This window comes from Serinus canaria, chromosome 2 (assembly GCF_022539315.1).
Source record: "Serinus canaria isolate serCan28SL12 chromosome 2, serCan2020, whole genome shotgun sequence".
NCBI classification, from domain to species: domain Eukaryota; kingdom Metazoa; phylum Chordata; class Aves; order Passeriformes; family Fringillidae; genus Serinus; species Serinus canaria.
The window spans coordinates 15,658,640-15,675,138 of NC_066315.1; the positions used below are offsets into that span (position 1 = coordinate 15,658,640).

Consider the following 16,499-nt stretch of genomic DNA (forward strand, 5'->3'; position numbering starts at 1 on the left):
CTTCTGCAGCTCACCTCCTTCTGGCAGGGGGGGAATCTCTGACACACACCCCGCCTCCACCCTCCCTGACCGATGTCCAGGGATTTGTGTCCTCTCTTGTTCCCTTCTGGCCCCCAGGAGCCACTGGCTAAGAAAGATAATAATTTTGGAGCTGTGCTTGGTACAGCCAGTGAAGAAATGGCCAATCCCGTGAGGGAGACCAAGGCTTTCTATCAAGGAGAAGGCATAAATCCCTGGCTTTAGGGAGCTTTAATCCTCTTCCTGAGGTGTCACTTCACGCTGCGGCATCTCCAGCGCTCCTGCCCTGTGCAGTGGCTGGGACATTTCCCTCGGGAGGGAAGGGGGGAGCGTGTGAGTGTGTGTGCGTGGCTCGGTGTGTGTGTGGGTGTGTGTGTGTGCTCCGAACCGTGTAACAGGAGATGCGTTCAAAGCGCCTCCTCGGGACATTGTCGCTGCAGACGGACACTTTGTTCATCCGTGCCGTGGAGCCATCGGGCCCTCCAATTCCCGCTCAGCATCCCAACGCGAATCGAGTCCCGTTTCAGTGGCGTTCCCTCTCCCCACCCGGCACATAATGTTTCTATTGTGCCGATGCTGTTTTTCTGGGGAAGCGGCAAGGATTTAAATATCATAAAGGCAGAAGCTGGGCTTTGATATACTGTCACCAAAAGCTGAATACTGTAATTTTCAGCAATTTTCTCCAAACCCCCTTCAACCCCCCCTTTCCCCCGGCTCCCGGCCCCCTCCTCTCCCCGGGCCCCCTCGCGATTCCTTTTTTCCTGACAAGCCGCTCCGCTGCTTCTCCCGCACGATCCTCACTTGGCAAATTAATGTGCTGCTGCTGATGAGAGACAGTGGGTTACTGTGAGCGCAGGCTCTCTCGTCTCCTCTCGCTATTACACCCTGGCAACATCAAAGGTCCAGTCATCCTGTTCCCATCTTCCCGTGGGTCTATTCAAAAGTGACCCAATCGCTCGGTTCAAAAGTGCAGGCTGGCTGGGACAGGGACAGGGACAGGGACAGCCCCCGTCCCACGGCTGCCATCGATGGACAGCTCAGTACAACTTCTTCCCCTTCTTCTCCTGGCATTAATAGCTGAATTGGGAGGGTAATCCACCTTCTCTCACTTCACTCCTTTTAATTTCCATCTGAGGCAAATTTTTGTAGAAAGAGTCTTTTTCCTTCTTTTTTTTTTTTTTTTTCTCCCCACAGATAACTATTTAATTTGTCATGATCTACTCTCCTGGGAGCTGTCAGTTCCCCTGTTTATTTTAGCCAGTAACAAGATACTGCTCTGAAAAGTAATTCTGATGACTCTGTGAATTTAGACCTGAATTCATATATGGTCTTTCTGTGGCAGAGAGAGAGATCTCTGTGATTTCTCCCTCCATAACAATAAATCTTGCCTATGTGTGAAGGAAAGGTAAAGGGGGAAAGAGCTGAAGATCTGCCTGTTATTTGCCTGTCTCCTGTTCTCAAAAATGTGTTGTACTGGTGAGAAATATCTCTTTATTTTAGCCATTTCTGGGCTTTTGTAGTTCTGTGATTAGTGTGTGGTGAGATGAGGGAAGCAGCTGTCACAGCTGTGGCAGTACTACCCCAGCTACAGAGCTCTCTTATGGGACAAGGCTTGGTGGCCTGGGACACACATCCCCATATCCCTACCCAGACTCTGACTCCTCTGTAAGCAAAGTGCCCAGAACTTCTGTCCATGCAAGACTGCAAGGGAAAGGCAGCTCCTTCCAAATCAGAGTGCCTTGTGGCTGCAAGTCACTCCATAAACAGCACTCACCCCCATCCACAGGTCCCCTGCCCAAACAGGAGTCGGGGACAAGCACAGAGGGCCTGTACATTTTCCATGTCATCCCCTGCCTGAATCCTTTGTGACAAGGAGCAGTAAATATTTCTCTTCTGCCCAGCTGCAAGGGAGCCAGGAGGCTGTTGGATGTGGTGGCAAGTCCTTGCTGTCCACACAGGGGCTGGCCACCCTTCAGGACCAGCCACACACACCCGGAGATGCTTCCCTGAGAAAAAGCAGAAGTCCATCCCTGGAGCTGTGAAGACCCCTGCTACCATGGAGGCAGCATCCCAAGCTGTTCCCACCAAAGGGATTATATTGCAGCAAATCTGTTCCTGTTCCCTTGGTGCTGTGTTTTATTGTGCTTAGGCAGTGGCTCCGTTTTTCTCTCTCTCTCTGCTGGAACAACTTGAGAGTGCTGGCCTCAGTCCCGAGGACTACAGTAGCTCTTCCTCCCGGGAGAAAGTGGGACAGGCTAAGGATGCAGAGTAGCTTAGAGCAGGAGAGGATTGTGTTAAACCCCATGGGATATTAACTGGTTTGGGGATTTTATTCACCTGAGCTGCCCCAGCAGCTCCCTTGAGAGACCCAGACACCACATCTTCTGCCTCACATAAAGCCTCTAGAGAACACAGATAAAATCGAAGAAGGAGGACAAATGTTCCAGCAGCCAGGGTGGTTTGCTGAGCGGAACTGGGCTCATCCTTGCACTGTCACTGAGAATGCAGACAGCCTTGGTTCCATCTCACATCCTCGCTCTCCAGTTCTTTCCCCCCAGTGGAGTGGAAGCCAGCACACACTAGGTGAGGTTATACAGTGTCTAAGTGTGCTCAGATTTCTTCCTAGTTGTCCAGGTTTGCAGAATTTACAGTATTGTAGCTTTATCGGGGAAGAACTTCAGCGTGTGCCAAAGTGTGTGTGTGATTCCAAATAAGAACAAACCATTCTATTAACTACCTGTCTGAATATAGTTTCATCTAAGGCAGGCCCTACAAAGTTTAGCAGTCTCCTATGGGGTTTTGGAGCATGTTACTGGAGGATCTGTTAAAATGTAAAAGTTTGCCAAGGCTACAATTGGATTAAAACAGCTCTGAAGTTCCCAACCACGCCCCTCCCATTACCTCAACAGGGTTCAAGCACATTAAAGAAACAAGGAGAATGACAAGCCCATACAGCATAGTACTGTCAGAGTTGCTGGTATTAAGGCACTGAATTTCATCCTAAATGTTTCACTTTGAGTCTGTAGTTGAGACCTTGGGTCCCAGTGACTAAAAATCTTGCTTCAGGCATTCCTGTTGTGCTTTTTTCCCACATAATGACATCATTGCATGTAATGAGATGTTAGCAGCTCATTCACTGCTTTACATCCTCCATCTGTTGTGGAGGAGAAAATTGCAATTTCTTGACTTATGCACTTATTAGCGTAAATGTAAGTTAGTCATGGCAAATTTTGAGAAGTCCAAGCTTCAGAAATTATGGTAAGAATGATGAAGACTCAAAGGTATGTTTGAAGGGAACTACCTACTTTTGGAGAACTTGGCCTCAGACTCAATTAATTTCATGCCAGATGTGCATCTCTCACAACCCTGTGTGGTTGTTTTGTAGGACATGGCATGCTGAACAGGGAACTGATTAAGCCAGTCAGAGCACCATGAGGTTCAAACCCTTACTAAACCCCTCTTCTCTATATCTTGAAGGAAAACACACAGCAGAATCAGAGGTCATTTGGGGGACAAAAATACTAAGCAATACCCAGGAGCAGCTCTTTGCCTGGGGGTAAGGACACTCACTCTTGAATTTGCAATTCTTCTTGCAAATTTGTGCTACTGACAGTATTTTTCCTGTTAGAGTGACTCTAGAATTCAGTGTAGGATTTAGCCACCCACATGGAGGCAGCTAAATGTAGATGTCTGAACATCAGATATTTGAACTCTTATTACAAGCAATGGAGAATCAGCCACTGTGGCCAAGAGAGTTTGGGTTAGTTGCCTAAATGTGACCAGCTAGTGCCATCAGAGATGATGGAAGGTATTGAGGTATCTGACTGCCTGGGTGGCACCATGCAGGAATTTTGGAGACCATGCAAACAGACCTGCAGCTGGACACCACGCTGGGAAGCCACATCAGGAAACTTCCTGGTCTCCACTGTCTCTTGGTGCCTGTGTTTATGCACTAAATTAACTACAAGGAGCTCTGTGCATCCTACAGCTGACAGACAAGAGGTTCCTACTTAAGGCGAGCTGAACCCCACTCTGAATGTTTAGCTCTGCCTAAAAGTACACTGTAATTAACACGAAAAAGTGTAAGACTGACACTGATGACCCAACTGTTTGCCTCCTGCTCCCTGAGCTACCTCTCTTGAGAGGCAGGCACTGTGCCCCTCTACAGCATCTGAGATCTTAGGGCCAAAAAGGTGGTTCTGTGAGCACTTTGAGTTTGGGAGGGATATAACACAAACCATTTCATTTCCTTCTTCTCAAGAAGAAGATTTCTCAGCATGTTGAACCTGTAATGGGATGTTTGCCTTGAGCCTGCTTGATGCTGGGGTGGATGAAGCCACTTCCTGAAGATCTCTTCCCATGCTCGTGCAGCCCCTCCAAGGGGGAGCTCTCTGGGGGCATGTCATGGCTCACATGCTGATGTGCACCCTGGTGAGGAGTCTGGCCCTCAGATGAGAGAAGAGGACATGAGGAACCTGAAGGGTAGATCCAAACAGCAACAGCAACACTACAAGGGGACGAACCAAACACAGGCTTTTGTTTCGACAATATTGCAATAATTTGCATTGGCAATGTCAGAAATATGTACTTGACACAGATATTTACCAGAACTTTCTATTTCTTGAGAAGCTTTGGCTATCCAAACTTCATGCTCTGAAGGAAAGCACACAGTCAATGATTGTTTCTCAGGGTCAGTCTGAGCTACTGCTGCCTGCTGAGCAGCAGCCCGAGCAGTATCTACAAGCAAGGGAACAAGGGAAAGCTTTTGCTCTCATGTTTTTCTCTCTCTTATGTTACACCACTCCTTGTCAGCCCTGCATTGGTGAGTACAAAGTACCTCCTGGCCATGACATCATGCCACAGAAAACAGACTAATGAGGCAAAGGAAGCAAGGTTCACTTTTCTGCAGGCAGGCTGGCTCCAATCACCTGGTTGTAGTTAAAACGGATCACACTGAGCTGTTCTGCTTTGTAAGAGCTGAATTTCATTCTCTCTTACTGGATGTTTATCTGATATCTTGTAAAAACTGTTGTCCATTTCTCCTGCCTTTAGATCTTTTGCTTTTATGAAATGCTAAATCTCCAACTCTGACCCTTCAGCAAAACCAGTTCACTTCATCAAATGAATCCTGTGACTTTGATTATGTAGGAGCTTTCATTAAAAGGGTCCAAAGTAAAGCAGACAAGGAAATGTCTTAGTGATTTGCAGCAATGCATTGAGAATCAAAAGGAAATGGATGGCAGAGATAAGGAAAATAAAATAGCCACCATTTTTTAATAAGGGGAATGGATTTCCCCCGAGGGTCTGGGTTATACTGTTCTTCAGTAAAACACAAGCAAAACTCATAGTAGTGGAACTTAAATACAAAATATTGCCAACATGGAGCAGCACAATGAATTTTCTAATAGTCAGGAAACACTAATATGAAAGCATTACCAGACCATTTTAAGCTCTATACAATAGTGTTTCCAACAAACAATTGGCTGTTATGGATTCAACCATAAAACTGAGAGTGCCACGTCCACTGCTGCTAGGACATGTGCTGCAACAGCACGTGTCCCCTTTGCTTTGTTATTTTAATTGTGGACTTCAATTATGGCACAAACATCCTGATTTTTTCTTCTTTGTCCACATTATATTTTGCTGTTTTAAAGAACAAAATTGTCTGTGAATTGTGTGAATAAGGCTAATTTTGTCTTCCAAGATCAGTATGTTTAAAAAGGGATCTGGTTAGCACGTGGTACCAGCATAGACTGTACAGATGAGAGCAAAAAAAAATCATCCAGGTTTTCTGACAAGCTCAAATTCTTGTCTTTACTCTTGTTCACGTGGGTTTTCTTGTAACCCAACATTAAGTGATTCAGAGAATGAGGTTGATGCTCAGAATTTTGAATATTTTTTTTGTGGTTTGGACATTCTTGTAGCAGTGTGTTTGATTATTATTTCATTTCCAAACTCCTTCATGCAAATGATCCAAACAGCCATCACAGAGCTGCTGTCTGTGTGAAATCCAGTAAAACTATACAGCAATGCTGCTTATGAGTTGAATTTCTTTGTCTTAGAGCAGATTTCTTTTCTTAGGTTAGAGCAGATCCCAGGGCATGGTAGATCTTGTGGTTATTTTTTTAAAATTCCTTCAACTAAGCACAGTACAACTCCCCCACCCCCCACACCCCCCCCAAAAACTGTGTTACTGCTAATTTTTCAACATCATCTATTTTCCTGTGGCATTGCGAAAAGAACTGATTATATTTTAACAATTATAAAAGTCTATTTTACCACTCTCCCATTTGAAGTATGCTGAGGGAATTTTGTTCAAAATTTCCACGGAGATTACTCCTCTAGCTGAGACCAGCATAGATGACATCAGCCCAGAACAGTTTAAAAAAGAGCAGCATGTGGAAAGAAGGAGTTCAGGATAAAAAGTGTCCCCTGGCCTTGAGGGAGAAATGAATTTGGCACAAACCTGAAGTAATTTTATGATATGGTTTGCCGCCACCCCAGTTGCCCTAGCCCAGGGGGGTCTCAGCTGGAGGCAGCCAGGACATGGTCCAGCCAGCAGGAATCAGCCTCTGGGGCAGGAGAGAGGGATGGGCTGCAAGACAGGGGTGAAGATCCCTGCAGGAACCACAGCCCCTGCCCCACTGCTGCTGCAGGAGCTCATGAGCAAACACAGAGTGTCCTGGGAAACTGTGAAAGGATTCATAGACATCAGGCCAAGCAGAGTCCATTAGATCATCTTTTCCTCACTGAAGGCCAAATGTGGCTTTCAAATACCTTTTAAGATCCACATGGTGGCACACCCCTTACAATTAGAAAGTCTTCATTTTCAGCAAGGCCCTGACACCCAGGCAGAGAAGGCCAGGTCCAATGCAGTAAATCCACACCACCCACCATCTAATAACCTTGGAAATCCAATTACAATGCCTGGGATCTAAAACATGAAGGATACTTCCCACTGCCATGCAAGTTAGATAAAAAGCTGAACCATGGGGCTCTTGAGACTTTCCTCATCCCAGCTGTTAGGTGTCCAGGATGGCCTTCCCTTCTGTCTCCCACCCTTGCCTTCCTCTTAGGAGCCCATGGAACCCTGTCAGCATCAGCAGAGCTGACCAGGTCTCCCTTTCCCTGATGGAGAGTGCACACAGGGATCACAGAGTGCAGGGAGAGGCACAGTGACAGGTCTGTGCCCGTGGAGTGGCACCCAGCCCTGCTTCACAGAGACAGCACATGCAGCAGCTACTGGGGGTGGGACAATGAGCTGGAGACCAGAGCTGGTGATGGCAAGCTGTCTCCTCCAGAATGGCATGGTGAATGTTGTAATCCAGGGCAGGGTAAAATCTGATCCTGGTCCAGCTTGAGGGGGAGCAATCTGCCATTGATGATTCCTGACTGCAGGGTTTCACCCATGTCCACTTTGGCAGAGCCTCAGGAGTTGGCTTCCACCACTGCAGACCCAGAAAAGCATCTGGACACTGTTGAAAGATGTCAGGAGCTGGAGAAGCCACCATTTCTTCTGCTTTTTTATTCTGGTTGCTAATCTCCTGACACTGATTAGAAGCTTGTAAAAAATTTCTCATTGAATTTGCCTGGATTTAAGCCTCAGCTTTTGTTTCTTGTTGATGCTTTTCTCCCCTGCAATAAAGAGCTCTGCTGTGCTTAGGATTTCTGCACATGATGATATTTATGTTTTATAATCACACCATTTCTTGATTTTTTTGATCAGACCACCAGGCTGAACTCCCAGTCCCAGAGAGATACCTCAGTCTCACAGATAGCAGAGCTGAGCAGAAATGCTAATTTTGTGCTAGACTGGCTCTACACACAGCTGAGTGCATGGGACCAGGTTTAACATCGCTGTTACAGGAGCACAAGTCATGAATATGGGTGATGGTTGGGAGATCAAACTCTTGGAAAGGAATAAACAGATTCCCCAGCCTCTGTAACAATACTTTTTTTTCAGTGAAGATGGTGAAACTGTGAAACTTTGTTCTCTTTCAGTATTTCTACTCCTTGTGAATCACACAGGTGTTTCTTGCCTCAGCATCTTCTGCTTTATTCACCCTTTTTCATCCTTATGAAAACACACCAATATTTACTGTCTTATCCTGGTTTAGATTAAATTACAATGAAGCTGCCAGTCCCTCCCTTGGGATCTGTGTATAAACAATTGTGTTTCTTTATGTAAGCTCCAGGATCAGTAGCTGTAGCAGCAGGACTCCAGCCTGGAGAGGAGCTGCTCCACAGCTGATGGCAAGTACCTGACCCTGGCCTGCACCCACAGGGGAGCAGTGATGGTGGGTGTGTGTCTGGGTGTGTAAAGGAGGGGTGCAGGGAGCTCAGGAGCAGATGCAGAGAAGAGACAAGCTGGCAGCTGGCATGCCAGACCACACAGAGTGACTTTGACACAAGGAACAATTTGGGAGGGCACCATAAGAAATTTCATTTTGAATTGGGAGCAAATAATAATTGTCCCTGGTAGCATGAGGCATCCTGTGCCCAGTGCACACTCTGTAAGTCTGTAAAGAAAGGGGATTGCACTGAGGAAATAACTATATTAATTTTCAGTTTCTTCTTCTAATAAATATAACCTGCAGATTCCAAAAATCTGGCAACATACTCTGGTTGGAACAAAGTAAAGGCATTTTGCAAGTAGCAAAATAAACTGAGAAACTGAGTTTGCAGTGGTACCTTTGGCAAGGAGGTATTGGTGCTCTGGAGTATCTCCTGCTTTCACTGTGCAGATGGATCTGGCATCCCAGCTTTGTTCACTGGAGTTGGGAGTGTGGGTCTGGAAATCATGGAGCAGAGGACCAGCTCTCCTCTCTCACCTCGTGGGTGTCATGCCAACGCTTTTAAATCCCTGTAGCAGATACACAGATAATTTGGTCTCAAACAGCTTTTCAGAAAATTACAGCTACACTGTAGGGATGCCTGGCTGGACACACAGCTGAGTTTTGGGGTGGTACATAACATGATTCCAGCAGCTCCAGCTACTTTTCTCCCAGCCCTGGCATCAGCTGACAGCTCTGGGCACAAACAGCCCCTGCTCCCAAGCTCTCATGAACCACAAGCCACCCATCAGCCAAGTGACCATTCCTGTTCTAGCAGGAGTTTCCTCACATTGGCTGAAACCCTGGTGTCACTTACCCTCCTTGCAGCTAAAAATAGTAATTGCAGCATTAACTAATTAAATTATTTCAGTGGGGTTTTTACCTGTGAGAATGAATGAATGAATTTTTTAAGGTGGGGTAGTGCGAAGATGATCAATGCTGTTGCATAGCAGCACTAACTTAAAAACATTCCAGAAGAAGCCTTTCTTTCTCTCTCTCTTTTCTTTGTGACTGGAAAAAATGTTAAAAACAAATCTCCTAATTTACATGTAGCTTGAGATTTCTGCCAAGTGTATGTTTATGTCCAGTTTGAAAGATTGGGCGTATAATGGAAGTGTTGAAATTTTCTCAAGAAGTCCAGAGCTGTTTGATGACATACACTACAAGGTCAGTCCTGTTTGCTGTTAAAATCAGTGGTAACACTTCCTTCAAATTCATGGGGAAGCAGGATCAGGCCCTCTATTTAATTTGTATCTATCTTGGTACGAGGTTTCTTGTTCCTCTAAAATGTGCCCATAGATGATCTCATGATCCCTGCTGCCCCTGAGTGCTGGCAAGGTCCTGGAGCACTTACAGCACTCAGACGTGACAATGTGACAGATCACCTGCAGTGTCCTGTAACCAGAGGGGCTGCTAGCTGGGATAGAGTGCTTTTTCATAAGGATTATCACATTTCCTATGCAACACTGCCATAGAAATAAATGGAAAAACTGCTTTCATCAAGAACACAAAGGAAACATACTTTATGCCTTCCTTGGGATTTCAGATGGATGCAGTTGGAAGGAAGTTCCTCACTCTGTTTCCAAATAAAAGTTCAACTGGACACCTAGGTTTTTGCCCTAAGTGAAAGGGAAGAGACAGGCTCTCTGTCACACCTTACACAAGGCAGCTGCGCTCTGCTGTGAGTCAGCTGCACGTTTTGCTGAAGAAGTTACCAGAGCTTTTAGGGGACATGGCTAATCACACCTAGAAGTGAACACATTTTCCCTGTGTTTCCATACCTGCTGCAGGACTCCAGCTACCATTCAACTGTTTGAGATATCCACCATCTCCATAATGCACACAAAATCTGCAATTAAGTTCCAGATCAAAATTTTGGACTTAATTCCAGGTATTGTACAGAAATTGCCCCAGACTTTCATTGGAACAGGAACAAATAAAATCTCCCAAAGATTAAAGTATATTTTCTGTTAGGGACTGGCATTTTAATCTGAATGAAATGGTTTTGGTGAAGATTTAAAATGTCTGTCCTTGGCATACATCTCTGCACCCAGTCTTGGATTTCAAAAGTCGGCGGTGTTAGAAGGTAAGATTTTGATTCAGCCCCCATCTACTGGCAACACATATGTTACTCTGATATTTTTTTCTTTTTTCTCCTTTTAAACTTAAGAACAGCCACCACAGCATAATCAAAAAATACTCCTTTGTAATTTTGTACTTTCCCAAGCATTCAAAGAAAACAACAGACTGAGCTAATGTTCATCTGTGGTGACAGCCACTTCCACCACCCTTTCTCTCTTTAACCCCCTCTGTCCCTGCCTTGAATCCTCCCAGCTGAGAGTTGCAGACATTTACACACCAGACATCTTCCTGTGGCATTTCCATGGAGGAGAAAAATTTTGTGTTTGTGCAGCACCTTAAACTCCCACAGGGACAGCTTACACCACTGAGCAGATATAAATTTTACCTGGCAAGATTCTGGGTTGTGTTTTGTTGTGTTTTTATTATTACAAATACATAAATATGAGCTATTGGAAAACTTGCAGATTTTAATCAGTTTTTGAGGTCTTCCCTTTTTCAGTGTCGTTGAAAATTCCAGATAAATTGTTTGTGTCCAAGGGCATTGCTATCTACCCAGCTCCTGACCCTCACCCACAAGCCCCATTCCAACACACACAAAAGAGACCCTGGGGAAAATCTGTTGAAGCTGAACCCTAAATCACATGTGAAAATGAAAAATCAAGTTCATTAAAAAAACCCAAACTATATTGTTAAAGTTATTTCAGACCTTGTGGAATGCTCTGGGTTTACAAACACGGACTGAGGAGTGCAGTGCAGGGAGGGGGAAGCTCTCCCCCTGCAGCAGAGGCAGCTCCTGGCAGCACAGCAGAGCCAGGACTTTCTCACAGGTCCATCCTTCCCCTGCTCAGACAGGTCTCCCTTGCAGTGCACTGTCCAGCCTTTCCTGAGGACAGGAGAAGCAAAGAGACACTGTTCAGGTATTAGATTGATGTCATTCATACCCATTATGAGCAGGCTGTTTCTATAGGGGCCCACTCCCAGTGAGGGACCTCCTGTCACTAGTCCTGGAGAAGGACTTGCAGACCTCCAACACTTCCTGAACATCAGTGACAGCACTCATGTCCCTTGTCACCCCCTGGGCTGCCTCTAAGCTCTGGCCAGGAGCAATGAATTGAAATGTGAGGTCCTGGCACTGCAGGGGTGCCTGCTCTGCTGGGACAGCAGCACTGAACAGGGTGCTGAGTGTGCAGAGTCTGTGCAGTGCTCACCATGGGGCCCTGAGCCCGCTGGCCATGTGTGCTGACAAATTTCTTACCTCAGCTGGGCACAGCAGCAAGGCTGCTCTTACAGCCAGCTAGGCTCCAGCTGTCCTGCCACAGGACACAAACCTGGTTGTGAGTCCAACTGCAGTGGTGGGGAGGGGGAATCTGAAGGCAGAATCTTGTCCCTCAGCTTGGAACATGTTCAGGTTCCAGTGGATAATGCCACTGTTCTTGCACAAAATGCCTCGGGACTCCAGACAACCACATATTTATATGATCATTGGAATTGTCTTCTCACCCCATTTCCATTTTCTCAGCTTGTTGGTTACTGTGCCTTCACTGTCTTCCTAGGTTACAGCAGCCCAGAGTCCCAGGCATGCTTCAGGTCTGAAACAAACCCGTTCTGTTATGCAGATTCATCAGGGTATTTCATTGGTTAATGGTGTCAGAAGTTCTGGGAAGAATTGCTTCCAAGCAACTTGCTTCTAGCTAAGATAAGAGACTGCAAAAAGTTTGGAAAGGAGCTCTTTGAAAGACTTTGAAAGCCTAAGGCAGACAGAAATCTTCAAGGGCAAGCCTACTAGCTGATGTGCTGTTTGCTGGACATTTCTTTTTCACCTGAGATATCTTTCTGTTAGTTTCTCTCTCTCCCTTCCTCCCTAGTCTCTCCTGTGAGTTGCTTTGCAAAGGCTGAAGCAGTGAAAATCGGTCTGCTCATTCCCCCATGGTTGCAGAGCCCTGCAGTTGTGGCTCCTCCTCTCCAGAGTGCCTGTGCTGCCTTTGTGGGACCGTCCAGCAAAGAGTGGCCGTGTCCTCTCAGGAGCACAGGTGGGCCCTGCCAAAGGAGCCATTCCTGAAGCCTCTCACCAGGCATTGAGTCCTTGTGGGTTTCTCACAACTCTTTTGACACAGGTAGTGTCTTAGCTGTGTTACTCAGCAGCAGATGTGCATGGGGAGATGCACAGCCCACGAGCACAACACCAGCCTAGAGCAGAATTCACTCGAGCAGCCCCAGGATTATTGTGGGGCTGGATACTGCTCTTTCTCCCCACTGCAAGGCTGTCTTCAGCTTCATGGACTTGAATGCTACTAGGCAGGCACCCTCACCTGCTTCTGCATAGCCAACAACAACCATAGATGAATGTTTTCATGTAAATGCTGGTGCCCTTGCCTCTGTAATCACACATGAGAGAGATAGAAGGAGGGTAGAAAATGGGAGACAGACACACTTCTGCTTTTGATATTTTGATCCCTTCCTGCATGTTCTGCTGTGGGGAAAAAAATAAAAAAGAAAGAAAAAAACCAGAAAGGTATAAATAAAAATATTTTCTGTCAATCCAGAAAAGTAGAGTTTGGAACACTAATGGGGGGTCCATTGCCAGCACCCCCCAGACATTCAGTTTTCTCTTATAACAGGATGTCTACTGGTCAGACACAACAAAGCCCTTCCCAAGCCTTCCTGGGAGCTCCACACTGGTGGCAGACCCCAAGCCAAGAGTTGGATGTGCCTGGCAGTGGTACAGCCTTGAGTGATCACTTTCCCAACTACTAATCCCACAACCAGCAGGATGCATTTATCTCATCCAGCCCCATATCACAACTCACCCATATCAGGAGTGCTTATCTTCCATCCACATTCAAAACCCTCAGAAAGCCCTGGTTTCACTAGTGCCCCAGGAGAGGAAAGGACGGATATGGGGCTGGCCTAGAGGTTCAAGGTGAAACTCCAGAGAACCTTTGTGGGCAGTGATGGTGCCACAGGGAAGGAGAAGTTGTCTCTGGCAATGGCCATGATGCCTCACTCCCCAGCCTCAGGACTCAGTGGGGTTACCCTGACCGTGCAGGGACTGAAAGAGGAAGTGGACCCAGCCATACATCAGCCCCACCTTTTTGTGGACACACACACTGAGCTGCCCAGGTTGAACCCTGAATGCCCCCCACAGCCAGGAGGTTAAGTTAGGTAGAGCAGGAGGGTTTGGGTTGCTGCTGGGGCTGGCTCTGGAGGAGCAGGGCTGTGGTACCCCTGGAAGGGGAGGCCAGGTGCTGTGGTAGCCCTGAAGCCATCCTGCAGCAGTTACCTGAAGGGCTGTTCTCATACAGCCACTACAGCACAAGTGGCTGCTGAGCTGGAAGATGCCATACTCGGCACTGCCACAACGCTCTGAGCTCTCTTCCTGACAGTGCTCTCTTAAAAGGCTGGATGGGAGCAGAAGGCACTCAGGCTGTGCCATCCATGGGGACAGCTTTGGCCCATAAGGAGAGGGTGTGGGCAGGCAGGCCCCTGTACCTTCCAGCCTCTCTTCCTGGAGCACCTCAGCAGGCTCACACTGACCGAACTTCCAGCAGCAGCAGGGGACATTCTATTCCTGCAGGGCTCCTGGCCCCCACACTCTGGGATTCCAGGGCAGAAGGTAAAACAAGGCGTAAGAAGGCAGTAAAGCAGAGTCAGACATCCAGGGCCAGCTCCCCAGCAGGGAGTGACAGGGCTGGCTCAGGTGCCCCCGGGATGCTCCTGCTGTCTGTCGGGGCGTGCACAGAGGCACACAGGGGCTGTGCTGGACAGCCCAGACCACAAACAGGTTTGATCAGTGCAGACAGGGAAAGCACAGAGCCTCAGGCACTGCCATTTGGCAGCTTTCTGGTGTCAGCAGTGAGAGGTCAGGGGTTGCATGGGAACAGGAAAGCTGACAAATGTGACCCACTAAGGGAAGGGCTACATGCTTTAGCTGCTCAGACATCTCGGCCTCTTCCCCTGGTGCCAGTCAGCCTTTGAGCAGAAGCTGAGACGTGCACTGATCCCACTGCTGTTGGGAAGCCACACCTACACTCACTAACCTTAGCCCTGGTGTGCAGGCACCCTTTGCCTTTTACACAATCACCTGCACACGCAGTGAGTCACACCCTACATGTCCAGGAGGTTTGTCTGAGAGAGGGCTTCAAATCAGCACCTTAACAAACAGCTAAAATAGGGGTATATTTTATATTTTATGGTCATATTATAGCATATTTACAGAGGCAAGTATTCCTTTCTCACTTAGAATAATATCAGAACAGTTTCCAGTGCCTCCCATGATCAAAACTCAAGTAAATTTGTGTTCAAAATATTTTAATTTCTACAGGGAGTTGCCTGTGAATAAGTGCCAAACCAAGAGCTGTCACACAGACAAGCAGATGAGCAGAGGCAAGAGATTAATTACACATTGGTACTGGGTTAGATGTTGCAAAGACAATTAGCAAGAAGGTCAAGGGGATAAAAAGAAGTAAGAACATGCCCATTTTTCTCAGGTTTGTGGTGAGACTCCAAAGAGGTTTCCTGTACATCCCAGAGTGGTCAGGACTTGCTCCTGATGTGTTACATCTCCAGCTGAGCCAATGAAAGCCACACTTCCCCCAAGGGCTGGTACCACCACACAGCCAAATTAGGGCCTGTCCACACAGCATGGTGGAAGTTAATTTACTCTTGTTTTACCATTCCACTATGCCTTTATTTTCAGCCATGAATGCCAACAAACTTAATGAGAATTAGAAAATCATTTAGAAGAGGAGCAGCTAAAGGAACTCCCCCTTTATGGAACCATTTGCTTTAATGTAAACTATCTTAAGATAATAACATGGCTCCATGATGATATTATTTGCTCATCTTCTTGTTCTCAAAGTACTTTTTAGCAAGTAAAATGAGGTTTCAAACATATTGGTAATATCTCCTGGGGATTAAAAATTAATCATTATATTGAAGTAATAAATACAGAAACCCTGCCTAGTTATTCAGACAGGCAAATCCCTAATTGTGTGGGAAGCTGCTCAGATGGGCTTTAGTTTCAGCAGGAGATAAAATGACACAGAGCCAGTACAGTATCTGTGTCACTACAAGATTTACAGCCTGATTCCCTGCCTGGAAACAAAGGAACAAATAGCTGCATGTCACGCACTGAACTGAAACATTATGGATTATATTATTACTTGAGTTTCTACAGGACTTCTCAGTGGGGGAAAAAAAATTCTATTAACTCTCTTTTATGACTACCAGCAGGGCAACATGAAGGAATAATCTCCTCCATTTATAAGGTCTGGGGGCCTTAAAACCTGAATAGCAGGCCAGCAGCTTTGTCACAAGGTCTGTCTCTTTCCTTTTCTTCATAAAATTCCTACCTCCATTAATCTGTGTTTATTTTCCTTCTGCTTTTTAATTTGCTTAATGGACTTCAGTTGAAGTCACTCCTAGAAGCCAGAGGAAAGTAAACTCTGATAAATCCTTTGGGACTTAATATTCACAGTTAAGCACTTCTTTGGATTATTTTGTCTGACTTTCATCTTTGCTGCTGCAGAAATGTCGGCTGCTTAGTACCGCAGCCCTAACCCCACGACTTAAGAGCCTGGGAACAAACTGACAAAAGATATCCCTCTTCTTTCCTTTCTTTCTTTCTTTCTTTCTTTCTTTCTTTCTTTCTGTTAGTTCTTTCTTTCGTTCTTTCTTTCTTCTATTCTTTCTTCTTTCTTCTTTCTTTCTTTAGTTGGCTTTCGTTCTGTCTTCTTTCGTTCTTTCTTTCTTTCTTTCTTATCTTTCTTCTTTCTTTCTTTCTTGCTTTCTTTCTTTCTTTCTTCGTTCTTTCTTTCTCTTCTTTCTTCTCTTTCTCTCTTCTCTCTTCTCTCTTCTCTCTTTCTCTCTTTCTCTCTTTCTCTCTTTCTCTCTTTCTCTCTTCTCTCTTTCTTTCTCTCTCTCTTTCTCTCTTTCTTTCTCTCTTTCTTTCTCTCTTTCTTTCTCTCTTTCTCTCTTTCTCTCTTTTCTCTCTTTTCCAGGCATGGGAATACTACAAGACTAGATTTAAACTTGTGAAAGGCCACTAGTGTGTCCTCCATGGATTTT

At 46.0% G+C, this 16,499-nt stretch overlaps 1 long non-coding RNA gene across 4 annotated transcripts in view; it reads right to left on the minus strand.

Annotated features, from left to right (window-relative positions):
* The window catches only part of LOC108961462 (uncharacterized), a 91,969-nt gene that overhangs the window by 18,458 nt on the left and 57,012 nt on the right, over positions 1-16,499 (minus strand). For 3 of the 4 annotated variants that reach the window (XR_007776732.1, XR_007776734.1, XR_003944708.2), the window contains exon 4: positions 8,710-8,881. This is a non-coding gene — a long non-coding RNA (uncharacterized LOC108961462). Of the gene's footprint in view, positions 1-4,256; positions 4,494-8,709; positions 8,882-16,499 lie in introns of all 4 variants that reach the window. The other variant, XR_007776733.1, reaches the window with a different exon arrangement.